Source organism: Macaca mulatta, chromosome 19 (genome assembly GCF_049350105.2).
Source record: "Macaca mulatta isolate MMU2019108-1 chromosome 19, T2T-MMU8v2.0, whole genome shotgun sequence".
Lineage (NCBI taxonomy): Eukaryota > Metazoa > Chordata > Mammalia > Primates > Cercopithecidae > Macaca > Macaca mulatta.
In genome coordinates, this window is record NC_133424.1 from 42,829,512 (window position 1) to 42,855,713 (window position 26,202).

The 26,202-nt window shown below is 47.6% G+C and overlaps 1 long non-coding RNA gene across 1 annotated transcript in view; it reads left to right on the forward strand.

The window, feature by feature from the left end:
- The window catches only part of LOC144336635 (uncharacterized), a 35,611-nt gene extending 23,843 nt beyond the window's left edge, over window positions 1-11,768 (forward strand). The window contains exons 2-3 of the long non-coding RNA XR_013408824.1: window positions 5,287-5,349; window positions 11,555-11,768. This is a non-coding gene — a long non-coding RNA (uncharacterized LOC144336635). The remainder of the gene's footprint in view (window positions 1-5,286; window positions 5,350-11,554) is intronic.
- Window positions 11,769-26,202: the final 14,434 nt, after the last annotated feature.

The window sequence follows — 26,202 nt, forward strand, 5'->3', positions numbered from 1 at the left end:
CAGTTTAGGGTTGCAGTCACCAACAAAATCAATGTCGAAGGATTCTTGTTGTCTCAGACAATACCAACAGTGACTCCTAATGAAATAAACTATTGAAGCCTTTTAATCAGACCACCTGCCTAAAAGGAGGAAGCCATCCAGAGGAGGCTGGGGCTCTAGGGACCTATTTTCCCCTTACCGGTCAACGCATGAGTGATTCTTTAATTGTAGTAATGATGTGCTTACCCTGGACCCAGACACTCGGGCAGCAAGAGGCAGCAATTCTCTGGGGCAGAGGGTTGGCGTGACCTCAGCTGGGGCTGCACAGGTCCCAGAGCAGGGCTGCATCACCAGGGGCCGTGCAAATGCCTCCAGGTTAGGGGCCTGTTTGACTCCCAGACATGTGATAAATCTCTATTGAAAGAAAGCCCTGCAATAAATGAGCCCTGCTCTGCATCTGAATTCTAGGGTCACTGTTACAAAAATAGGAGCTGGCTGCAAATGTGACCACCAATGGGCTTCTGCCCCTACCCCTTGCTCTTCCCTCCTCCCCAGCCTGCAAATTTCTGAAAAATTAGCTAACATCACCTTAAATATATTTAAATATTAGGAAGCTGAAGGGAATCCAGAAACATAAGAATTGACCTAGAAGCTCTCTGCAAGGCTCTCTTTTGTGTCCACTGATTCACTCTGAGGCACATTTATGGTTTCCTTCTTCTTTATGGATCATCCCCAGATTTCCTTTGGAAATTCATCTTTTCCTCATGCTCCTGTCTGAGTGTGCTCTTCTCTTAGCTCCATGGTGGACCTAGGATTCAAGTCTGTATTAATCTGTTCTGCATTGCTATAAAGGAATATCTGAGGCTGGGTAGTTTACAAAGAAAAGAGGTTTATTCGGCTCATGGTTCCACAGGCTGTACAAGCATGGCACCATGAATTTCTTCTGGAGAGGCCTCTAGAAGATTTTACTCATTGCAGAAGGTGGAGGGGGGCAGGCAGGTCACATGGCAAGAGGGAGCAAGAGACATGCTAGGCTCTTTTAAACAACCAGCTCCCATGTGAACTAATAGGAGTGAGGACTCACTCATTACCATGGGGAGGGCACCAAGCCATTGATGAGGGATCCATGGGACCGAAACATCTCCCACCAGGCCCTACCTCCAACACTGGGGATCTCATTTCAGCCTGAGATAAGAAGGGTGCAAAACATTCCAATGATATCAAGGTCTAACTTAGTCAGTAGTTGATTCCCTAATGAATCTCATCCTGTCAACCAGAGTGTCACCTCAGGGCTTCTAATGGGGTGACTAACAGAGAAAGACCTTGTTCTCTCTTTCCGAGCAGACATGGACCTGTGGAGTGTGTTTCTGGTTGGTCATTAGCTGGTGGAAAGCCCATGTGAAAATGTGACCCACACCAAGGAGGTTGAGATAAGAGGCTAAGGCAGTGATTTCAAGCCTCAGGATTCCTACCTGAAGTTCTGACCCCCAAGCAAGATCTTCTTGGATTCTTTAGTTCGTGAGCCAAGAAATTCTCTCTTCACTGTGGCCACTTAGCCTTGGTTTTATCTCCCTCCTTGTCCTCCTCCTCCCTCCACCTCCCTCCTCCTCCTTCATCTCTTCTTCCTCCTCCTCCTTCTTCTTCTTCCTCCTCACCTTCTTCTCCTTCCTCCTCTTCTTCTTCTCTTTCTTCTTCTCCTACTTCTCTCTCTCTCTCTGTCTCTCTGTTGTCACAGGCAATCAAAGAATCCTGATGGATTTCCCCCACCTACAAGGAAAAACCCATGAGCATTGGGAAATAAGGCTTCTTTCCATCTGAGGAAGAAGCCCTTCCCGGGAATCCTCTGAGGAAGGGCTCCTGTGCTCCTGTGACCACAGCACCAATCCATGACTACTGCTTTTGAGTAGTAACCAGTAAATTTACAAATAGCCTTTTAAAAAGCCCTAGGAAAGAATTAAGGGCACAGATGGGAAGGGAACTGCCTTTCTTGGAAAACAGATCAAAACAAGAACCACTATCTGTGTAGCTGGTCATACTCAGAGGCACATGATCTCTTGAAGTCCCATTTTTCTGACCGATGATGATGGCTAGAGAGGAGCTCCTACTATGGATAACTTTGTTGAATCCCCAGTGTGTCTAGAATGGGCAAGAATGATTCTCTCAGCAGCCAGCACCCCTTAACTCTTCCCATGAAAGACCTTTCAGGTCCCTAGAAAAGATCCATTCCTACTCTGGATAGCTGGATCAGTGGACATGACAAATAAGGTAACTGGGATCAGGCATGACAGTATGTTGGAAGAAACCAAAGTCAAACCAACAGCGTATGAGTTCTCCTTTCCTTTGAGTCTATGTGGAGGCTTCCTAGATGTCTGAGCAGCCAGACCCCAATAACTTCCTCTCACCGCCAGCCTTCTTTTGGGGCCAGTGCCACAGGACAAGTTAGTACAATGGAGGTCCAGCATTCAGCAGGATCCTTGAGTAGGAAGCTGGTGGAGGGCCCACTGCCCTTTGTCTACCACGGTGATGAATGGTTGTTGACACGGCTAAACAAAGGTATTATTAGTAGATTACATCTGAGAGGCTGGACTCGTGCAGAAAGAGGGCAACAAGAGCCCTGGGCCCTGCTCAGCTCCCAATTAGTCCACAAAAGCCTAAACCACCAGGTCAGGGATAAAAGTGAATAAATGTTTCTAAATTCTTATCTTAAACACACTTAAGCTTAAAGCTATTTAACTGGGGCTTTAAAAGCATGTGAGCTTCCTGGAGCCCAGCTACCTGCCTCATTCTCTTGCTCTTATTTTTGCTTTTATCCTTTTAGTCTTGAAGAAGCCTAATTAGAAGCTTGAACAGGGCTCTCTCTCCCTGCCCTTAAATCAGTAATTGGCTTCAGTGCAGAGACTGTCAGGAAATTAACACATCACAACATGACAGCTGTTAATTTTTTCTCCTTATTTGTCATATGAATCACCGCTGATTTGCCGGAGTGCATAACAAATTAGTGGGCTGTAATCAGCGGCCTCTCTTCTGTGAGCTGCACCTTCCCTTTTTTTTTCCCTTTTTCCCCCTCTCTCTCTTTTTCTCTCTCCCCCTACAGTCCATTACTTCACTGCCTCAGCAGAGATGACTGTTCCTAGGTGTGTCATTGTCAATAAATCAGAATAAGCAAATGCTAAAAGCGCAAGAAGCTCTTTAAACTTTGATGAAGGCTTTTAGTTACATTTTTAAACTTACACTCATAACTTGAATCGTTTTTTTTTTTTTAAATTGTCACTCCCTGGTAGTGATAGACTGTCAGGTTTCCAGTCATTTCCTCATCCGACGTGCCAGGGAAGGTGGAACTCCAAGTGTCATTTGCACAAGTTCTGGCTGACGGAGGAGGTGGAGGAGGTGTTAAGGAAGGCAGGGGAAGGGAGAGAGATCAGAGGTTCCAACAGGGTCAGACCAAGGCACTTCCCCTTTTGAGTGAGAGGTTTAGCGGGGGCCAGGTATGGTAGCTCACGCCTGTAATCCCAACAATTTGGAGGCCGAGGTGGGCGGATCACTTGAGGTCAGGAATTCGAGACCAGTCTGACCAACATAGTGAAACCCCATCTCTATAAAAAAAATACAAAAATTAGCCGGGTATGGTGGCATGCACCTGTTGTACTGCCAGCTACCCGGGGAGGCTGAGGTGGGAAAATCACTTGAACCTGGGGGCAAAGGTTGCAGTGAGTCAAGATCATGCCACTGCACTCCAGTCTGGACAACACAGTGAGACCCTGTCTCAAAAAAAAAAAAATAATGAGACTTAGGGGAGAGAGAAAAACAGGAGGAAGAATGGGAGGTGAACACATAGGGTGGGAGGAAGAGACATGGATTCTGGAATCTCATCCTCCTCAACCTTTCCAACTTGACTTATTATCCACTGTGTCTGGGTCATCTGAGGAGTGTGGGCTTTTAACCAGGACTACCAAGAAGAGTCATGGGTTCTCAGACTTTATTCCTCATTCAGCCTGCCAGAAGACCTATTGGTGGGCCTTAAATTCAATACTTATCACCTCTGGCAAGGAGGGAGCAATAGGAAGATTGGTACCACTGGAAGGCTTCACCACGTGGGTTTCAGTTCTAGACTCTAAGATTTGCCAAACAAATCTGTGTTCTCTGCATCCATACTGTGGATGCAGAAGGGGAAGGCACTTCTTCCTTCTCATCCTGGATCCGTTGTACTGACAAGTCCGTGTCTTTCTAGCCTGGGACCAGTAGGGAGTTGGTGGTGGTGGCTTCCCATTGGGGTACCGCCTCTCAGGGACCTATCAGCATGTTCTCTTGGTTATTACAGACTGATGTTGAACCTAGGAGTGAGAGTATTTCAGGGGTGAATTTCTTCTTTCCTTTCATTTACTACACATCCATCCTTCCATCCATCCGTGCACCCATCCACCAATTCATCCTTTCATCCATCCACCAATTTATCCACCAAGCCATCTATCCATTCATCCACCCATCCAACTGTCCATCCATCCATCCACCCATCCACCCATCCATGCACCCATTCATCCATCCCCCCATCCATCCAACTGTCCATCCATCCATCTACCCATCCACCCATCCATCCACTCATTGATCCATCCATTTACTCATTCATCCATCCACCCATCCATCCACCCATCCATCTATCCACCCATCCATCTATCCATTCATCCATCCATCCATCTACCCATCCACCCATCCATCCACTCATTCATCCATCCATTTACTCATTCATCCATCCATCCATCCATCCATCCATCCATCCATCCATCCATCCATCCATCCGTCTGTCCATCAATCCATTCATCCATTATCAGTGTACTTTGCATGCAGCAGCATGGCATGAGCCCAATGCATGAACAAGAGGGTCAGAGGGAGAGAGCAGAGGGAGAGTGTGGAAAATGCTATCTATCTCAAGATAAGCCCCTCTCAAGGTACTCCAGGATGTCCCCATGGTGGATATGGAGGAAAGTGAAAAAGCCTTTCATTCTTAACCATAGCCATAAGCAGATTTTATGTATCCATACTGGTCTTAAGTCACCCTTTTCCCAAGAGTTACTCTAATGACTTTTTTGCACTGAATTCCAATTTGGCTACTTGAGAATTGAGTTTAGTTCAGTTTATCAAGTACATTGGCAGGACTATTATGCACTGGATACTAGTTTAGGAGCAAAAAGATTCAATAAATTAGGGTCTATGCCCTTGAAAATTATGTAAATTTTAGAAAAGCTGTTATAATTTTAAAACTGTGTTTTGTTTGTGTGTTTGTCTGTTTGTTTTTCAATTCTCAACACCCAGGACATGGAATGTGTGTCCTGCAGGCTGGTCTGTTTCCTGAGAGCTGAGATGTCCTGTCCTAAGGTACACAAAACAGTTTTCTAAACATTAGTCGTTTTAATAGACAGAGTCATTAGGTCTTGCTCATGTGAAATCCACTGAAATCTTTTGGAAACATAATAATTGTCTTTTTTTTTTTTTGCTTGTGATAATTTATATATGTTCAATGTATTTAAATACAGTTTAATATGCTACATTTTATAAAAATCACCGCTGAGAAAGTTTCTCTCTAATGTCATTTTTGTAAGCTCCAAGAAAGGATTTTTGAGCAAAATACCAATTTTACAATTACTCCGTTGAATCCTAATTTAAGAAAAGAATCATTTATTCATTATGTGAGGTGGAATGAATTTTCCAGGAGAGACTAAGATTGACACTAATGAAGTAGGAGCTTCACAGAAGAAGCAGTAGTGGGAGTTTTGAAATTCTGAGACCAGCACCAGGCCCACCATAGGTATGGACACCTGGCTGGTCCTGAGGGCCCCCACAGGAGTGGGGCATATCAGGTTAGATGCCTCTGAAGACAATAGGGATGGATTCAATAAGTGTTTCCAACACTTGGTAGAATCCAATGGATCAATGAATCCTGCCGCCTGCTGGCTGGCCCTTGAGGGCAAGGGTGCTCTTCCTCCACTCACTAGTATCTCTCCAATACAGGCTGACTTCACTGTCCTCCCCTTCCTGCTGTCTTTGACCTCTAGTCATCTTCTATTCCTATGTTATACAGAGCTTGCTTTTCTCTGAGCACATACCTTGTGCTCCTCTCCCTTCTAAATTGATCTATGGAAGCCACGTTTCTTGCTAAACAAACCTCCTTAAATACACCTTATATCTTCAATGTCCCTGTTCTGTCACAGTGAATGCTGTGGTCTTGGTGATACACTTTAGGAAGAAACTTTCCCTGCAGCCCTCAAGGGTGGCATGTCAGGATCAGGAGTTTGTATCTTCTTTGTATCCCAAGGCTTTTGAGAAGTATTTCTACTTCTGCCTCCGCACCTTTTAGATTAGCACCATCTGGCTCTGCTACCCTCTACTTCTTGTGATCCCCAGCATTTACCAATTTCCTGGGCACTTTTGTCATTCACCAGGAATCATGAGAACTGGGTCAACATCCTCCTTTATCACCAAATATTGTCATTATGAAGGGTGAACTCAGCTTTAACAAGGACGATCTGTAGCCCATCACTGTTGCGTTACAGATGGCTGATCCACTTGCCCATCTCAGTGACCTCACCCTACTTTAGCCAGCCAACCAGGTGCTGGACCGCCTGCGTCCCTAGGTGCACCATACCTTCTCCCCAAAACTACAACTCTCTCAAGTCTTAATTACTAGAACCATCTCATTCTCAGATCCAATGTCTTATCCTAGCTCCCTTAAAGATTTACTGATTTTTGTACATTTACTTCTATTTTTTTGAGACTTCTGGGTCTCAGATGCTGATATGGTTTGTAGTCTCACCCAAATTTTGACCTGTCATCCCAAGGTGTCAAGGGAGGGACCTGGAGGGAGGTAATTGGATCATGTGGGAGGTTTCTCCCATGCTGTTCTCATGATAGTGAGGGAGCTCTCACCAGATCTGATGGTTTTATAAGGGGCTCTTCCCTCTTCACTCACTTGCTGTCTCTCTTGCTGCCTTGTGAAGAAGGTGCCTTGCTCCCCCCTTTACCTTCTGCCATGATTGTAAGTTTCCTGAGGCCTCCCCAGCCATATGGAACTGTGAGTCGATTAGGCCTCTTGTATTAGTCTGTTCTCATGCTGCCATAAGGACATACCCGAGACTGGAAAATTTATTAAGAAAAAAGGTTTAATTGACTTACAGTTCTGCAGGGCTTGGGAGGTCTCAGGAGACTTACAATAATGGCAGAAGGGGAAGCAAACATGTCGTTCTTCGCATGGTTGCAGCAAGGAGAAGTGCAGAGTGAAGAGAGTAAAGATGGTTATACAACCATCAGATCTCATGAGAACTCACTCACTATCACAAGAACAGCATGGAGGTAACTGCCCCCATGATTCAATTACCTCCCATTGAGTCCCTCCCATGACATGTGGGGATTATGGGAACTACAGTTCAAGACGAGATTTGAGTAGAAACACACCCAAACCCTATCACCTCTTTCCTTTATAAATTACCCAGTCTTGGGTATTTCTTTACAGCAGTGTGAAAACGAACTAATACAGATGCCAATACTATTTTCCTTCTGAGCAGTGCCTTCTCCCTTTGTTTCTCCATCTCTTCTCCATGGTCTTCTGTTTCAACCATTCTCATACACCCGAGTCTCCTCTATGACACTTCTCTTTTGCTTGTTTATGCCTCACCCAGGCAAATTCTTATTCCTGAAGCAGTCTCTTCATCCCCCACCTCTATTTTCACTCTGAATTGGCAAGGACCTCTAGAGAAACATCACACAAACTTTGCAAAGTTTGCAAACTGGAGGCACCACAAACACAAGTTCTTTAGGTGCTGATGAGTCTTCTGCACTGATGACCACTCCTGCGAGATTTCTCCCCAGGACAATCAATCCTCTGAGTGATTATCCCAAAACTCCCCAATGTTTTTCCTACTGCCACCTCCCTCCTTTACCCTTCTCCTTCTCTGCCCTCTTTGCGAGAAGCCTGTCCCCATGTTGGAAGTAGGTCTCCTACCCCTACCTACCTCCCTCATCTTCCTCCTTCTCTCCCCTCTCAGCAGAAATCCTGTACCCTGGTGTTGGAGGTAGGGCCTCTCAATTTCCCTCTGCTCCAGTCTTCCCATTCCTGCCTCCTGAGTACCATGGCTGGGTGGATTTATTCCTTCATATATATATGGGGATTATTGCCATTCACCAGGAATCATGAGAACTCTCTCTCTCTCTCTCCATATAGATATAGATATAGATATAGATATAGATATAGATATAGATATGCCTACAGAGTATGTAGGGTAAAGAGAAAAAATACAATAAAACTCCAAGGAAATGACATATTGTATGGAGAGAGAGAGAGAGAGAGAGAGAGAGAGAGAGAGAGAGAGAGAGAATCTCACTCTGTTACCCAGGCTGGAGTGCAGTGGCGTGATCTCAGCTCACTGCTAAGTCCACTTCCTGGGTTCAAGCGATTCTCCTGCCTCAGCCTCCCAAGTAGCTGGGATTATGGGAATGCACCACCACACCCAGCTGATTTTTGTATTTGTAGTAGAGTCGAAGCTTCATCATGTTGCCCAGGCTAGTCTTGAACTCCCATCCTCAGATGATCCACCTGTCTGGGCCTCCCAAAGTGCTGGGATTACAGGCGTGAGCCACCGTGCCCAGCTTTCTTCTAGATTGTATCATCTCTCACTTTTTCTCTCTCTTTGCTTATTCCTTCCAACAATTAAGCATACTTAAACATCTCCCATCCTTATGAAGAAAGAGATCTCCTACAGTCCTAAAGACCTTTTTGTTCTCACAACCAGCAAGTTTCTAAAGAGTTATCATCTCTTGCTGGACCCATTTCTCATAGCTCCATTCCCTCTTTAACATACTGCTGTTTGACTTTGGAGCCCTCCAACTCTCACCAAGACTGCTTAAATGCTTGCGGACAGATAACGCTTTTCAATTTTCAGCTAACCTGTTTTATTTTTCTGTGATCAAGAGGGCATAACTGCCTCTTAAAAATTTGATTTATGAGACACCACAGCCTCCCTGGGTTCTTTCTTTGCTACCTTTTTCTGGCCATTTCTTTTTGGGCTCCTTCAGAGACTTACTTCTCATGATCTCCTCTCTCTCTCTCCCTCTCTCTCTTTCCATACAATATGTCATTTCCTTGGGGTTTTATTGTATTTTTTCTCTTTACCCTACATACTCTATAGGCAAGCTTGGCCTCTCTTTTGGGCTTCAAATAACTTTAGGCCTAAACTTTTTGGGCATCTACTCTTGGATATCTCATGAGTATCTCCAAAGCTAACCTGCCATCTCTCTCCCGTCTTCAATGGACTTCGGTTCTTTTCTAGGGATGAATGACAAGAGGTCATCCTGGGTTTCTTCCTCTCCAATACAGCCATTGTCTAATCAATCACCAAATTATACTGATTCCCCCATCTGTCCATTCTTGCCGTTCCCACTGCCATGACCCTGATCCACCACCACCACTCTCTCTCATTTGATTAATACAACAGCTTCCATCTTGCCAGCCTTCACTATACCCAACATATTCCACACTGCAGCCAGCATCCTTTTACTCAATGCAATTTTATTTATTTATTTATTTATTTTGAAATAGAGTATTGCTCTGTTGCCCAGGCTGGAGTGCAGTAGTGCAATCATGGCTCACTGCAGGCTTGACCTCCTAGGCTCAAGCAATTCTCCCACCTCAGCCTTCTGAGTAGCTAGGACTACAGGTATGCCCCACCATGCCTGGATAATTTTTAAAATTTTTTTGTAAAGACAGGGTCTCGCTATGATGCCCAGGCTGGTCTTGAACTCCTGGGCTCAAGCAAAATTTGATCTTGTCACTTGCACGCTGAGACACTGCTGCAGACTGCAACAGTGTCATCCTTGACACAGTTTACAAGAACCTTTATGACGACACATCAGCCTAGGGTGGGTCCTCATTTGCCCACCCACATCACAGGTTCTAATCCAGAAACATTGAATTCATTCAGTTTCCTGAAGTTCTGATTTTTCTCTTATCTCCAGGCCTTTGTCCGTGATATTTCCTCTACCTAGAACACTGCTGTCTACCGTTTTACTCCTCAGGTTTAAGCTTCACTGTTGCTTCCTCTCTGTAGCCCTCCCTAATGTCTGTCCCCAGCTCCCAACCTCCCAACCCAGAGATTGGGGCCTGGGTTTCTGTTACTAGCATGACAGCCGGACGTGGCAGCTCACATCACATGGCCTTGATGACATGTCTGTGCCACATCAGGCCCCACTCCAAGAAGACAGTACTCTGTGTCGGGTTGAAGCTTTGTTGTGTTCATTGCTGGAGCCCTGCCAAGCACCATGCCTTGCCCAAATAGTTTCTCTGGAGGTGCCAGTCGAGTTGGTCAGATGTCTTAGTCATCAGTATCCACAGGGACAGACCTGGAGATACCTTTTCATTTCTTTGCCTGAAAATCAGTCTGTGTCTTAGACTCTAAAGTTTGGAATTAAATTTATTATCTACACATCTTTTGGATTTTATCTAATTTTCTATGACATCTGGGTCAATGAAAATATCTCTATATTCCCAAATTAAAACTTACAAGCACCTAGGGTTATTTCTTCTGCACGACTCTAAGTAACTGGTGATTTCAATCTCCTAGCAGATGCTTGGCCCTGCAACAGGCCCAGCTGGGCTGTGCCCTAGGGCTACCGCCCCTCGCACATGTTGGAACCCACCCCTGGTATTCTGGAGAAGTCCTCTCAGCTAGAATTATTTTCAGTTGAGCAGTTCCTGAAACCCTAGAACCTGTAGAGGGAAAAAAACAGAAATAATTTCCAGTCCAGGGCAAAGTAAGTCTGGATGGAAAAAGAGAGAAAGTCAGTTGTTGGACGGCATCAAAAGTCAGCCTGTTCTATTAGGCAAAAATAAACAGAAGCACGGAGAAACCAAACAAGACAAAAATGTTCATTAGCTGCGCCAGTCCAGACCACCCACTTCGTTGAACTGACCACATCACTTCAAGATTCCCTACACATGGCCCCACCCTTCCCTGACTTCCCCAGGGACAGACAGGGCATCAGAGTGGAAAGAAAGAGACCAGCTCAAAGTGGAAAGGAAGAGACCAGCTCAAAAGTGAAGGGTGGGGGTTATTCCCCCACCCCCCACTTCCAAAGCTGCCCAGAGATGGGCTTTGGCAGCATATCCAACAAGACGTCAGCCATGGGGGAGTTCCCTGCCTGACTGCCTTGGTTTCTCCTTGATAGCACGGAATCGTTGTCCATTTACCAACATGAGTCTAAAACAGGGGTCAGAACAGATCAGTATCTGTGGGGAAGGGCAGCATTCTTTGAAGAGGCGTATTCAGGATTCATTATCTCTTTATAATTAAAAACAAACTATTTTTTCCTATTAAACTTAAGAGAAAGTTAAGTTCAATTAAAGCATCTGGCCTCCTTGGGGAGTGCGGAGATAGCGTCCTCATTAGCTCCTGCAGCGACTCTTGGGGTTGGGGGAGGAAGGGCATGGAGATTTCACTTCATTTGTTTGTTCTCTGAGTTTCTTCCTCACTCTATCGGCATGTGAAGGTGGGGACCTGCACATTTTGCTCACCACTGTATCCTCGACTCCTAGAACAGAGCCTGGCACGTGTCAGACAACTGTGGAGGGAACTGATGAGTGGAAGAGAGAATGGAGAAATGAATGAATCAGCATAAGCCCCACAGGGACGAAGACTGGAACTGGAGCACCCTTTCATCCCCACTGCTGGACATAGGGTGGGGAACACTAAATGCGCTATGCATTGTTTACTGAAACAGGCTCTACATCAAAATAAAAAAAACAAAACAAAACAAACAGGAAGCTTTTCTGGATCAAGGCTTTCGTTTTACAGTTGAGATGCGGAGGCCCAGGGTAGAAGGGAGATTTGAGATTTGCTTGTAGCCTCTGAGATGGTCGGCTGGGAGGCTCTGGCCAAGGTGGGGTTGTTGAACCCCAGGTAAAAGCCCTGCCCAGCCCCTCTTCTTGCTGTCTGAAACAGGGCACCCACACTCTGTCTTTACCAGGGAGTCTTATCTGGAGTTTGAGTTCCAAGACTGGACCTTCGGGGCCTCCCAATAGAAGGGCAGAGATCTTTCCTCATGAATATGTTGGGCCCTTGTGGCTCCCTCGACTCTCAGCAGCTGCCGCAGATCCATTCTCCTCTCTGGCCCCAAGAGCTCACCTGACGGCAGGTTTCTGGATATGGCTAAAATGAAGCCAGGACAGGTGTCAGGTGAAGGGCTTAGGTCTAGGCATAAGGGGATGCTGCTTTGCCCAGGAGAGACCCAGATCAGCAAGCCTTGATTAGCAGCACTTGAAAGAGCCCCTGGGGCTTTTGGCAACTCAGGACAGTTGGTGAACTCCCAGGAAACTCACTCTCCTTCCAGGCCCAGCCCAAATGCTACCTTCTCCAGAAGGCTTTGCTGCCCCCAGCATTGGTGCGATGTACCCCTACTTGGTGGGAGTCCCCTCCTCTGGGTCTCCAGTCACTTCTCAGTGGCCTCCCTCTCAGCTGGTTCATCTGTCTCTGCATAGGATCGTGTGCGTCAACACCGGGACAATGTTTCCGGTCTTCTTTGAATCTTCTGTGTCCAGCACAGTGCCTGACTCCAAGCGGGTACTCAGGAAACACTTCTGACAAGTAGACAAGGCCTCTCTGCATCTTCAGGACCAGAGAAGCCAAAAGAAACTGAAAAGATGGTCTATAAGAGGTTCGGGGGTTGCAGGGGGAAAAGCTGTGAAGGAAAAGGACGCAGTCCTGGCCAACAGGCTGAGATCTCTGGCTGTCCTGTCACCTTTCTGGGCCTCAGGGCCACAAGGCTGCTGGATGCAGTGGGAATGAACCCTGGTGTCCACCCTGGCACTGTCAGATCACATAATCCATATTAGATAAAAAGAGCAGATACATGCCTTTGTTTAAGATGCCACATGCCTGATCCAAGTAAAGGCTGTTTACTCAACCGCTTGTAAAACTCAGGAAGAGCAGACCTGCTCATCTGAACCCAAGCTTGCAGACAGCACTGGAGAGCAGAACTCATGCCCGAGGGCTTTCCCTGGAGCGAAGTCAGGGCTGGAATGCTGGCCAGGATGGCTGGGGAGGTGGAAGGAAGGAAGCGGCGGCGGTGCCTATCCTGTGTGTGTGTGTGTGATTCTTCTCACCTCTCTTCCCTTGCCCAGTCTCTTCTCTCTTTGCAGGCCACTTGTGGGGCACAGAGGCTGGGTTTCCTGGGAAGTAGACTCTGGGGAAGGAGATTAGTGTGCAGGAGTTTGCTAATGAGTGCTCCTGAGATCCCATCTATGACAAGGAAGGAAATAGGATTGAGCGGAGGAGGAAGTCAGGCTGCCATGAAGTCTCTACCAAACGCTGCAACCAGCCCGGCAGAGAGTCCTGAAGATGGGATGAGCCTTCAGAGCTGCCCAGCTCAAGGGAGAGAGTGCTGACTGGGCCTCTACACACCCTGTCCCCATCAATCGACACTAGGTGCCATTGCCTGGGACAGCCGTAGAGCTTGGGTGAGGCAGTGGTCTTCAGCCAAGGCAATCCTGAAAGGGGCTGGCAGCTGAGGGCTGTCTGTCAGGGGCTCTCCCAGCAGAGAGGAGAATGAGTTCCGAAAGGAGGTCTATGCAGCCCCTCCCAGCGGCCACCACATAGGGTTGACGGTGAAGGTGATCAGAGTGGCATCAGCCATGGTAGCCAGAGAACTATTTGGCTTGATGGGAAACGGGAGTAAGGAATGAAGACTGCAACCCATGTGAATTCTTCTAGTCATGCCTTCTGTAACCCCCAACACATTGATCTTGCCTGGCTTAGGAGAGAGTCAAGTGTCAAATTTAAGGCTATTCTACTTTTTTTTCTTTTCATTGTATTTCCATAGGTTATTGGGGGAACAGGTGGTGTTTGGTTACCTGAGTAAGTTCTTTAATAGTGATCTGTGCACCCATCACCCAAGCAGTATACACTGCACCCAATTTATAGTCTTTTATCCTTCACCTCCATCCCACCCTTTCCCCCTGAGTCCCTGAAGTCCATTGTGTTGTTCTTATTCCTTTGCATCCTCATATCTTAGCTTTCACTTATGAGTGAGAACACACGATGTTTGGTTTTCCATTCCTGAGTTACTTTACTCAGAATACTAGTCTCCAATCACATCCAGGTTGCTGCAAATGTCATTGATTCATTCCTTTTTATGACTGAGTAGTATTCCATCATACATGTGTACCACAGGTTAGTTTCTTTATCCACTTGTTAAAAATTTTTGGGCATTTGTGTTAGTTCTACATTTTGCGATTGAGAATTGTGCTGTTATAAACAAACATGTACGTGCAAGTATCTTTTTCGTATAATGACTTCTTTTCCTCTGGGTAGTTACCCACTAGTGGGATTGCTGGATCAAATGGCAGTTCTACTTCTAGTTCTTTAAGGAATCTCCACACTATTTTCCATAGTGGCTGTACTAGTTTACATTCCCACCAGCAGGGTAGAAGTGTTCCCTGTTCACTGTATCCATGCCAACATCTATTATTTCTTGCTGTTTGATTATGGCCATTCTTGCAGGAGTGAGGTGATATCACATTGTGGTTTTGATTTACATTTCCTTGATCATTAGTGAGTTTAGTGAGGTTAGCATTTTTTCATTTTTCTTTGGCCATGTTTATATATTCTACTTGAGCAACCTGCATTCTACAAACTCAGATGTCCAACCCAGAAGCCCTTCTTCTTCATTGATCAGAAGGGGAGCAGAGGCCTGGAGAGGGGAAAGGAATGGCTCAGGGTCATGCAGCATATGGAGCCAAGAGTAGAGCCACTGATGCTGTCTCCCAGTCTAGGGTTGATCTGAGAGCACCTTTTTTGCCTATGCCTTGCAGGTGACCATCTTTCTCTCCCATCAACACTGCACTGTAGACCCAACTTTGTGAAAATTTTGCACTTTCACAAAACTCAATTGAAACCAGTGAGGCTTTCGTGAGTTCTTACTGACTGCTCAGTAGTGTCCTCAGGCTACAAGGAAGCAAGAAAGAGAGGAGTCAAAGTGCTGCCTTTGGTCCAGGAGACAAAAACCATGGCCAGAGAGCGACCAGGCACGGTGGCTCACGCCTGTAACCCCAGCACTTTGGGAGGCCTAGGTGGGTGGATCACTTGAGGTCAGGAGTTTGAGACCAGGTTGGCCAACATGATGAAACCCCATCTCTACTAAAAGTACAAAAAATTAGCCAGGTGGGGTGGTGTGTGCCTGTAATCCCAGTTCCTCAGGAGGCTGAGGCAGGAGAATTGCTTGAACCCAAGAGGTAGAGGTTGTAATGAGTTGAGATCACACCACTGCACTCCAGCCTGGGCAACAGAGTGAGAGATGGTCCCAAACAAAATAAAACAAAACAAAAGCCATAGCCAGAGAGCAAAGGGAGAGCACGGCCAGGCAGGCCAGAAACAAACACCCTGCGAGCATATTCCGACCTGAGGGGCAGGTCTATACTGCTCAGGGTGGCCAGGAGAGAGGCTGTGGATGAGACTTGGGAATGGCTTTCTGTCCTGGCAGTAGTGTAAGGATGTCAAGAAAGATGTACGGGAGGACAAAGGGATTGCCTAAGGCAGGTGGTCCAGGCAGGGCACCCCTGCACCTCTTAGCAGAACTTGAGGTGAGCCAGGAAGTCACATTGCAGAAGGACAGAATTGTGTCTGATGGTCACTGTGGAGGGCCCCTGTCCTGCCTGGGAAAATACCACTCTCTTTGGAGTTCAGTCAATGAGTGGTCACACTGGAGGACAATGATCCTTGATGCTCTGGTGGCATCCAGAGTTCTGCAGAGGACCTGCCATGGTCAGGAGGTTGTAATTCATAAGGAGGCCACTCGCTGCAGGCAGGCCAAGGCTGCAGAAGGAGACATCAGGGAAACAGAGGGAAGACCCAGCAGCGGGGACATCCACATGGTAAAGATCACAGTAGCTACAGCCTTGCAGGATTTAAAGCCACCAGAGATTAGAGTCAACAACAGCAAAGGAGGGGGCCTTTGGGTCATTGGGCCATCCCAGGCTTTTCCATGAAGGTGGGGACATCTGGTGCTTTTATGGTGAGGGTCACCCAAGCCAGGAAGTGTCTTTCCCAGGTTGCTGCAGAGGTGGGTGGCATTGAGTGCTCACAGGCATGGGGATGGCCAGCAGCAGCTCAGGGGTCATTGTATTTTGCAGTATTGCATTTGTACTCCCAAAAAACTGCATTCCTGGAGCTCCTTCCCGGTTATTTTGAAAAAGGTCAGAGCAACAACTGCAATTTCTAGTACCACATCAGCAATCAAACTCCACGCCTGGATTGGCCTTATTGAGGGGATGATGTTTCTAAGTGGTTCAATGGTGGAACACGGGCCCATGAATGCTGGGGTGACAGGGACTATTGCTGGGTCCCTAGGCTCTCCTTCTACCAACACATGCCCTATGTAATAGCCATTAGTGCCAGCAACAAGTATTCCTGAAGAAAGGCAAGCATGAATGGCTAGGTTTGCCAAGGAAACGGGACAGACATTACCTGTGTTGTTCCCATGGTGGATACCTTTGAAAGAGTGTGACCTGCCCTTCTTCATGTCATGGGGACTAACAACATTCCAGGAGGCAGATTGCCTGTCAATCTGAGATTTCTGATGAAACCATGAGGAACAGATTTCCAACTCCATCCAACCCTGCCCTGCCAAGATGGAGAAATTGTTCTAAGTTCATGAATTCATATAGTTGTTGGTTACTGCAGCACAACTTCTCCTATGCTGACCCACACAGCACATCTCTGCTTAAACTCTTCAGTGGTTTCCCTGGCAACTAAGGTATAATCTCAAATCCCCATGACAGCCTATAAGGCTTCATTTTTTCTGCCTCTCCCTTCCAACTTCATTGTCCACTGGTCCTGCCTTGCTCACTTGGTTTCAGCCACAGTGAACTTTCTGTTTCTCAAATATGCCATGCTTACTCCAGTCCCAGAGTCCTGGCACTTGCTGTTATCTCTGCCTGGGATAATCTTGCTGACCCTCAGCTCTGACTGGATTCAGATCCACTTAGATACCACCGCCTTGAGCAGTCCCTTCCCTCACCACTCTGTCTAAAGTAGCCCTCTTTTAAATATCTGTCTATCATAGTAACCTCTTTTAAATTTTCTTTTGAGCATTCATTACTTTCTCAAGTTACTCAGGCTTTTGTTTATGTCTCTCTTTTCCCCTGGAGTATGAAACAGGAATCTTATCTCTTGACAGCACCTAGAATAAGGCCTGGTACACAGTGAGAGTTCAGCGAACATTTCATGAGTGAATTAATGGATGTGTAATCCGTGGAATTCATTGCCTCATGGACGACACACAAAGGAAAGGCTAGATGAATGGTACCATTTTTGCAAACAGACAACTCAATGCGTCCCAGAAATCCAGCACTGCTGGCCCTACCTAGTTCCTGGCAGGGAACTCAGCTCTGATTTGGAGCACTGACCATTTCCTCCCAGATTCAGGCACGAGATTCACTGTGATAAATGGCCTGAGCTCCTCATTGCATTTAATGGCAAACCCTGATCCAAGTGGAACTGCAGCCAGGTGGCCCGTGGGAGCCCTGGAATATGACTTCCAAGGAGACCACAAAACCTGGACAGGCGGACGCCATTCCAGATACATTAACTCATAATCCCCAGGAAGCACGCACTTCTGATGAAGGAAGAGGAGACTTCCCCTCTCACAAACACTAATAGCCGTGGTTAATCCTCATCCCAGGAAAAGCTTCTTGCCCAAGCGTCGGGAGAAGCTTTATCAACGTCAGCACAAGGGCCCAATGCAGGGACAGACAATGGTTCCCGAAGGCGTCTGCTCAGCAGCCTTCTTGGATTATGGATTGTGTGGAGCCATTGCTGGGGTAGTCCCTGGGCAGCAGGGAGACTGGTGCAGCCCCAAGCAGCTGCCTCGCTGAGCTTACCTGCCTGTTCTAGGTGTCCAGAGGCGGCTGTGATTGTTCCTGGAATTTCGGATGTGTGCTTTTATGCTCAGTAGGGATGCAGGAGCCTGTGTCTGGGCTCCTAAAGTGAAAAGGGTGGGGCTCCAGTGATTTTGAATCAAGTTGGAAGTCCGAGATGCCCATGGAGTCAACCAGGCCACCTCAGCCCTCTGAATGTATCTCACTTGAGCTCGTCATGCTGCCCTGCAACCCTGACACTCACCCCTTCCTCTTTGTCTCCTGCTCTCTTTCTTCTAGCCTTGACTGAGAACACCCTCCAGGTCTTAAAACCTAGCCTCCTGATTTTTGCTTCTCTCCCCCAGGCTGAGTGGTGCTGGGGGGCTCCTGTGTCGTTCTAAATTTCCCATCTTCCCTCTCGTGACTACGGCCAAACTCCACCCAGTTTCTTCTTGTGAGCCAGAGCAGAGGTTCTCAAACAGCAATTCACACACCTGTGTCATTTGTGTTAAACGAAATAAAAAGCAAGCCCAGGGAGCCAGCTTTTTTAAAAATTATTTTTTGAAACAGTTTTTTTTTTCCTTTTCTTTTTTGAGATGGGATTTGGCTCTGTCATCCAGCCTGGGATACAGTGGTGCAATCATAGCTCACTGACACCTCAACTTCCTGGGCTCAAGCAGCCCTACCACCTCAGCCTCCTGAGTAGCTGAGACTATAGGTGCATGCCACCGCGCCTGGCTAATTTTTTTTCTTTTTTTTTTTTTTTTTTTTTTTATAGAGATGGGGTTTTGCCGTGTTGCTCAGGCCAGTCTTGAATGCCTGTCCTCAAGCAATCTGCCCACCTCAGTCTCCCAAAGTGTTGGGATTACAGGTGTGAGCCACCATGCCCAGCCTTCCAAGGAATAAGTTTTTCATAAAAAGCGAAATGTATTTTCTTTAAAGGATTATCTGTTATTTGGGGAGCATTTTCATTCCGAGACAACACAGAGATGGTAGCTATTTATGCTCACATTTTTATCTTGTGGACTGACCTGGAATCCCAAAGCCTGAGCACGTCCAGGACACGGGACATTTCTACCTGCCCGTCCTGTTGCTACCTGGAGTGCGTTAGGCTGAGACCTCATCATTCACCTTTCTGGATCCTGTATCCCACAGGGAGGTCTCTGGGCTCGTCTGTCCTCTAACCTCTTGACCCAGGAATCTCCTGCAGGAACCATCGTGAGCTCACCCGTCATTCAGTGGATCACATTCATTAGTGCTTTTTCCTCCACTTCTTTGGGCTCCTCCTCCTTTTCTCTATGCCATTGCCACTCTGCAATTCAGAGACATGTCTTCTCCCACTCACCTAGCAGCATAACCTCCAACTATTCCCGAGTCAGTGCATTTTCAGCCCACCCTCATCCGCCAAGCAAGGGCCAGCGTGCCCATCTAGTTTAAACATGGCTTTAGTCTAGAAGTCACACACTGGAGGCCTTGGGGCTATGCCCAATAAGGAGACATAGCAGCGACCCAGGGATAGTTGTTGTTTCTCCCCCTCCTCCTCCTTCTCCTCCTCCTCCTCCTCCTCCTCCGCCTCCTCCTTCTTCTTCTTCTCCTTCTCCTTCTCCTTCTCCTTCTCCTTTTCATTTTGGTCAAAATGTGTATATCTAAATATTAGAAGGCCTGGCAAGGCTGGGTTTGCATTCTTGCATGTCAGTAATTACCTGGGCTAAGCTTCCCCTTTCAGGCTGCCGGCCCTCTCCAGTTTGCCCAGATCCTGCCACTCCATGTTGTCTCACACAGGGTCCACTCCATTCACGAAGGTCACCTACCCATCATCTGAAGGCCCTGGTGGCTGCAACCCCTAAGTGGTTTCCATCACCCTTCTTTCCAAGAAATGTAAACCCACAGATTCTGCACAGAACTAAAAAAAATTCTATTAAGTTAGGAGGCTGCCGTTAAGGTCCCTCCATGGTTTGTGAGCCACCAATAGCTCTCTGCATTGACTTCCCTTTCTGTGAAATGGGGGCGCAATCAATCCTCACGTCTGGAGTACAAAGAAACCCCATGAGGAAGCACATTTATTTGGAATGCTCTGAGCTCGTTGGAGAGCAGGTAACATAAAAACCCAAGGTGTTATGATTAGATAGTAAGAAATTTTGTTCCATGCTAATTAAACTCACACCTTAACCGCTTCCACACGGGGAAGAGGCAGCCTGACAGCCTGACATGTTAGGAGCGGGAAGAGCTCTGCATGCGAGCACAAGACAGGCCGCCTCCTCCTCGCCGCGCCTGGCCGTGATGTGTGTGTAAATCTGCCTCCCCGCTCCTTCCTCTCATCCAACCGGGACTCCAACATTTGCAGAGCGGCTGATGGAACTCTCGGCTCTGCACAGAGCATTGACTGTTCTCCGCGCGTGTGAAGAAGTTGTCAGGCCGGGGTCGGGCAGGTGAAGATTTAGTGAGGCAGCCAACAAAGTTTCCCCGCCACTGGGTTGCCACCACTTATGGAAGCGCCTGCAGAACGCACGCGAGAAAACAGATATTTCTCCTGCGATGGCTTTAGCACTCCTTTGGGGATGGGGACATTAAGTCTTCCTCCACCACCAGGAGGCTGCTGACACGGCTGCCTCCCGAAGACTTGGTAGGAGGCCCCATGAAGGAGAGTGGGCGCCAGCTCTATCGATCCGAATGCCCTATTGCAAGGGACAATTGCAGGAGAAAACAGCGGGTTTTTTTTCTCCTCCCTATTCCAGGGCCAAAGAAAAGACTATCCATGGAAGGTAATGTAGCTGTCACCAAGGAGAGAGAAGTGGAAATTCACGGTTCTCTTGTGAGGCAAAGACATCTGTGTTATTGCACCCTAAGCCAATAGTTTTTAAAACAAAGTCATAAAACAAGCTACTGTATATAAAAGAGGTGGAAGCTATGCAGGGCTCCCCCCTACTCTGTGCGGGGATTTGAAGAGAAGCAAACCTTAAAAGAAAAAAAGCAGAATGAGGATGACTGACTCCAGGAAGCCCGAGGGATGCGGGTGGAGCTAAGAGGTGGTGGGGCAGCTTCCCTCCAACAAGAAGGACGCCTGCTTGCACTCAGGAGGGAGGGTCTGGGGGCACATGAAGAGTGAGGAGTTGGACAGAGGTGACACCCGGGCCTCCTTCAACTCCAACCCGGGAGAGGGTCAGGGCAGGTGCAGTCCCAGAGTTCTGTCACTGTCGTGCACACACTCAATTGTGCCGAGCACCCATGGGCATACTCAGCTTCCACAAACATCTACACAATCTGATTTCCAAAACCACCTGGGAGACACGCCAGATGGAATCACCATGCCCCCCTTTTTTTTCAGACAAAAGAACAGCAGCTTGGAGAGATCCTCCTAGTTGGCCAATGCCATGGTGCAGGTCTTCTGACCTAAAATCCAGTGCCCTATTTTATTTTTTTAAATAAAACCTTCTTTCTTCTTCTCTTTCAACGTAGGTCCATCAGCCTGAGTCTAAAGCCCACTTCACTATAGAGGACGGTGACATGCACCTGGCTGTTCTTTCCAATCCTATAGAAAACCATGTGTCTGGCCCTCATGGCCATGGTAGATCACCGAGACCTGCTAGAATCCTAGCTACAGCCTGTTGGCAGACTGTTTCTTGGATGGCTGGACTGGAAAGACTTCGCCAAATGGGCCAGTTATCTAGATGGTGAGTTGTTGTTCTGTTTATTTCTAAGGGGTACAGTTTGGGCCCTAGAATCACAGAATTCGGAATGGGAGGGAGCCTTCATTCAGCCTCCCATCAGCATAAGAATCTTCTCCCAAAGTTCTTGACCGGTGATGCTCTGGTCTCCCTGTACTACAGAGGGCATGGACCCTGTCCTATGCACAGACCTCCTGAAGGGCACCGGCCACATTTTTGTACCAGATACGCCTGCCCTGTGTCCTGGCCACGCCCTTCATTGCATTGTTCCCACGTGGAACAATCCCTACACTGGCCAGTGACCTCTGGCCCAGCAGCAAAAGATAAGCTGAACCACCGTCCTTCCAGGAATGGGAGCTAAGATCAGTATCAGAGGGCAGGGGACTTCTAGGTGGCAGGCCAGTTTCAAGTAGACAGATCCAGTTAAAACCAGAGCCACATTGGCAAGCCAACAACCAATGAGAGCTGGAGTTTTGAGGAACGGAAGCTGTGAGAAGGAAACAAGGCTAGTGGGATGCAGGGAAGGATGCAGTAGACCCATGCCATGTGGCCGGCCTACGCTAGCATTTATCATCCAGCTCACCACGGGGGTCTGACCCCAGCTCAAGTCAGTATGAACAGGAGGAGGCCTGCGGTATACAACTGCACAAGCTGCACACTGCACAAATTATGACATGGGCAGCTCTCCTGGTGGCAGCGTTATGGGAGCCTTTGCCTGGCTTCCAGAACCATGGCTATAGGTCACACACTGGAGGGTTGGGTTTGAGCTCAGCTCTGCCTCTAACTGGGTGGCTTCAGGTGGAACCCTGCCTCTCTTAGGGCTCAGTGCTGGCTGGTTGTGAAATGGAATAGCAATCCCAGTCCCACCTCCCTCCATGTGCTCAGGAAACAAGATGATTGTGATGAGAAGGGGCTTTTAACACAAAAGCCCCATGCAAATGTAAAAGTTATCTTTCTTGAAAAAAGAATCTGTGGAGTGAAAAGCGGACATAGATTCAGCAGTGGAAACAGGAAATGGGTGGATGAGTCAGCTGGCCCAGGTGGACACAGTTCATAGGGGACATACATGCTCTCCGGCATTGGGGAAAACAGTATGGTCCCCTCCAGATGGCTCCTGGCAGCCAGTGCCCTCCTCCTCCAAGTGCAGCAAGTACGGCCATAGCTCATAGGTGCCCCTTCTGTGGATAACCGCCTCTGCTATCAGAGATGCCATGCCTGAGAAGTTATGTCCCTGTCACCCGTTCCCAGGGCAGCCACAGTCAGTGACCGGCTGAGATGAAAGGCCAGGGCCTTGCCACCAGTTGCAGGCTGTGCTCCAGAACCCTCTCCCCGTGGATCCAAGGTGAGGCTTTCCCTGAGACCATGTCCTGCTGGGGTGTTTCTCAAGCCCTATCCTGCACCCTCTATCTCTTTTTCTATTTTTATTATTTTAGAGACAAGGTCTTGCTCTGTTGCCCAGGCTGGAGTGCAGTGGCAGGATCATAGCTCACTGCAGCCTTGAACTCCTGGGCTCAAGTGATCCTCCTGCTTCAGTTTTCCAAAGTCCTGGGACTACAGGTGCATACCACCTGTAGTGCCTGGCTGTCCCTCCATCTCTTAATAGGCCTTGCACAAGGATACTCCTTCAGAGGTCATCTCATAAAAATCCCTGGGCCAGGCCCTGCTTTATCAGAGCCCACCATACAGTGGCAGCAGGCAGAGAAGTGAGTGCAGGAGCACTCGATTGAATTTTCATTCAGCCAGGTCCTCTGCATGCCTGGGCCACTGTATTAGGGCATAGGGTAGGGGAGCCTGGAAGCAAACTCTGCACTGTAGATTCACGTGCAGACATCTCCTTAAGAGGGTTCCCTGAACCCAAACGCCCATCAATGATAGACTGGATAAAGAAAATGCGGCACATACACACAATGGAATACTGTGCAGCCGTAAAAAAGAATGAGTTCATGTCCTTTGCAGGGACATGGATGAAGCTGGAAACCATCATCCTCAGCAAACTAACACAGGAACAGAAAACCAAACACCCTATGTTCTCACTCATAAGTGGGAACTGAACAATGAGAACACACGGATGCAGGGATAGGGGGCCTGCCGGGGGGCAAGGGGAGGGAGAGCATTAGGACAAATATCTAATGCACGTGGAACTTAAAACCTAGATGATGGGTTGATGGGTGCAGCAAATCGTGGCACATGTACACCTATGTAACAAATTTGTACTTTCAGCACATGTATCCCAAAACTTAAAGTAAAATTAAAAAAAAAAAGAGGGATTTCTGGAGTCAACATTTTAATGAAAGGAGGAAAGTACTGAGCAGAGGGAGAAGGTGAACTGGGATTCAGGCACACGTGAGACCTCAGCCAGTCCCACAGGCAGCTCTGAACTGAATATCTATGTCCTCTAAAAATTCTGTGTTGAAATCCTATCCCCCAATGTGATGGTACCAGGAACTGAGGCATTTGGGAGGGGAGTAGGTCATGAGGGTGGAGTCCTCATGAGTGGGATTAGGGCCCTTATAAGAGGCCCCATGGCCAGGTACAGTGGCTCATGCCTGTACTCCCAGTACTTCGGGAGGCTGAGGAAGGAAGATCACTTGAGCTGGAGAGTCCGAGACCAGCCTGGGCAACATAGCAAGACCTTGTCTCCACTAAAAATAAAAATATCAGCTGGGCATGGTGGTGAATGCCTGTAGTCCCAAGTACTCAGGAGGCTGAGTGGGGAGAAACTCCTGAGCAGGGGAGATGGAGACTGCAGTGAGCTATGATGGCGCCACTGCACTCCAACCTGGGTGACAGAGCAAGATCCTGTCTCAAAAGAATAAACAAAATACAGTAAGATACATAAATAAAAGAGGCCCGGGAGAGCTCCCTCATCCCTTCTGCCATGGGAGGATTCGGAGAAGATGGTCATCTATAAACCAGGAAAACTGTTCCCACCAGACAGCAAATCTGTAAGAACCTTGGCGTTGGACTTCCCAGTCTTCAGAACCGTAAGAAATAAATTTCTATTGTTTGGCATCCACTCAGTCTGAACAATTTTTTTTTTTTTCAACAGCAGCCAAAATGGACTAAGACCTTTGGAAGGGCCCCATCTTTGCATCCTGTCTCAACCAGTAATTGGGTGTGGGCTGCCCCCAGGGAGTGGTATGACCTTGGGGAGCCAGCTTTCTCTAGCAGAGGTCAATTCTTAGAAGGAATTCAGCTGAAAGCTGTCAGGGACCAGCCTTCTCAGGAGCCGGAGAATGCATCTCTTCTTCCTAAAGGATGGTGTAGCTACTACGCCCTTCCATCCTGGGGCAAGCAGAGCTTTCCCTCAGAGTCAATTTATCTCAAACATAAAGGATTCAGTTTTTGCAACAGAATTTCCAGTGAATTGCTGGGTACCTAGTGCTGTACGGGTGAATCCATCAGGTACATGGCATCTGCCTGTAAAGAGACCACTATGTGGGAAGAGAGGTGGGCAAGGCACGGCTTATACCTTGGCCGCACTGACTGCATGTCCGCAGGGAGGTCCAGGCCTTTCCTCCCCATGCCCTCCCCAAGCTCTGTGGACCTATCTGCCTTTATAGGTGGTGAACCCAGAAAATCTGAGATAGATCTCAGTTAAGTTAGAAAGCTTATTTGGCCAACATTGAGGATGCACCCATGACACATCGTCAGGAAGTCCTGATGACACGCACCCAAGGTGGTCGGGGCACAGCTTGGTTTTATACATTTTAGGGAAACATGTGGTTCAGTCTGGAAAGACGAGACAACTTGAAGCAAAAGCAGGAAGACTGGAAGTGGGGAGCGAGCTTCCAGGTCACAGATAGGTGGACACAAACCCTTACATTCTTTTGAGTTTCTGATTAGCCTTTCCAAAGGAAGCAAATCAGATATGCATCTATCCCACAGAGCAGAGGGGTGACTTTGAATAGAATGAGAGGCAGGTTTGCCCCAGGCAGTTTCCAGCTTGAGTTTTCCTTAGTGATTTTGGGGACCCAGGATATTTTCCTTTCTCAAGGTGCTGAAGGGATCCCAAGAAGGGAGTGACAGATTTTTTTCTCAGCCCCATTGCAATAGAATTTGTTCACTGTTTTCCTCATGTTCTACCTGCAGGAGTATCCCCTGCACCCTTTTATGCAGGACATTCTGAATAGTGTGAGAAGCAAAAAAAGAATCTTTGCAATGTATATTAGTAACATTTAATTAGCCTTGGATTACTTATTAAGTGACAATTATCCCTATTATGTCTGTCACAGATGAGCGACTACATACTGTCTATGGTTTATGGGCCTAAAGTTCTCCACCGAGTGTCACAAATTCCCATTATGTCCCCAGTGCTGGGCTTTGCATTTAGAATGTGAGCAGAGGTGAATGGTCCCCTTTGCACAGCCAGATGTTTCCCAGTTGACTTGGCAATGAGGCGGGGTTGGGCCAGCCTTCCTTCTGGTAGATGCAGAAAACTCATTAGCAGACACACTGTTGATGGGGTGCCCTGGCTGGCAGAAGGGAATTGAGCCACTGAAACTGGACAGCTCCCCTCCCCAGGCATCATCCTAAATTCTAGTCTCTTGGATATCACACTGGAGAGCCCCTGGAAATCACATCTTCAAACCTTTGATTTTGTTGCTGGGAAATCAGAGTTGCAGAGAGCATGTATGGTGTGTCTCTGGACCACAGCTGCATGCCTGA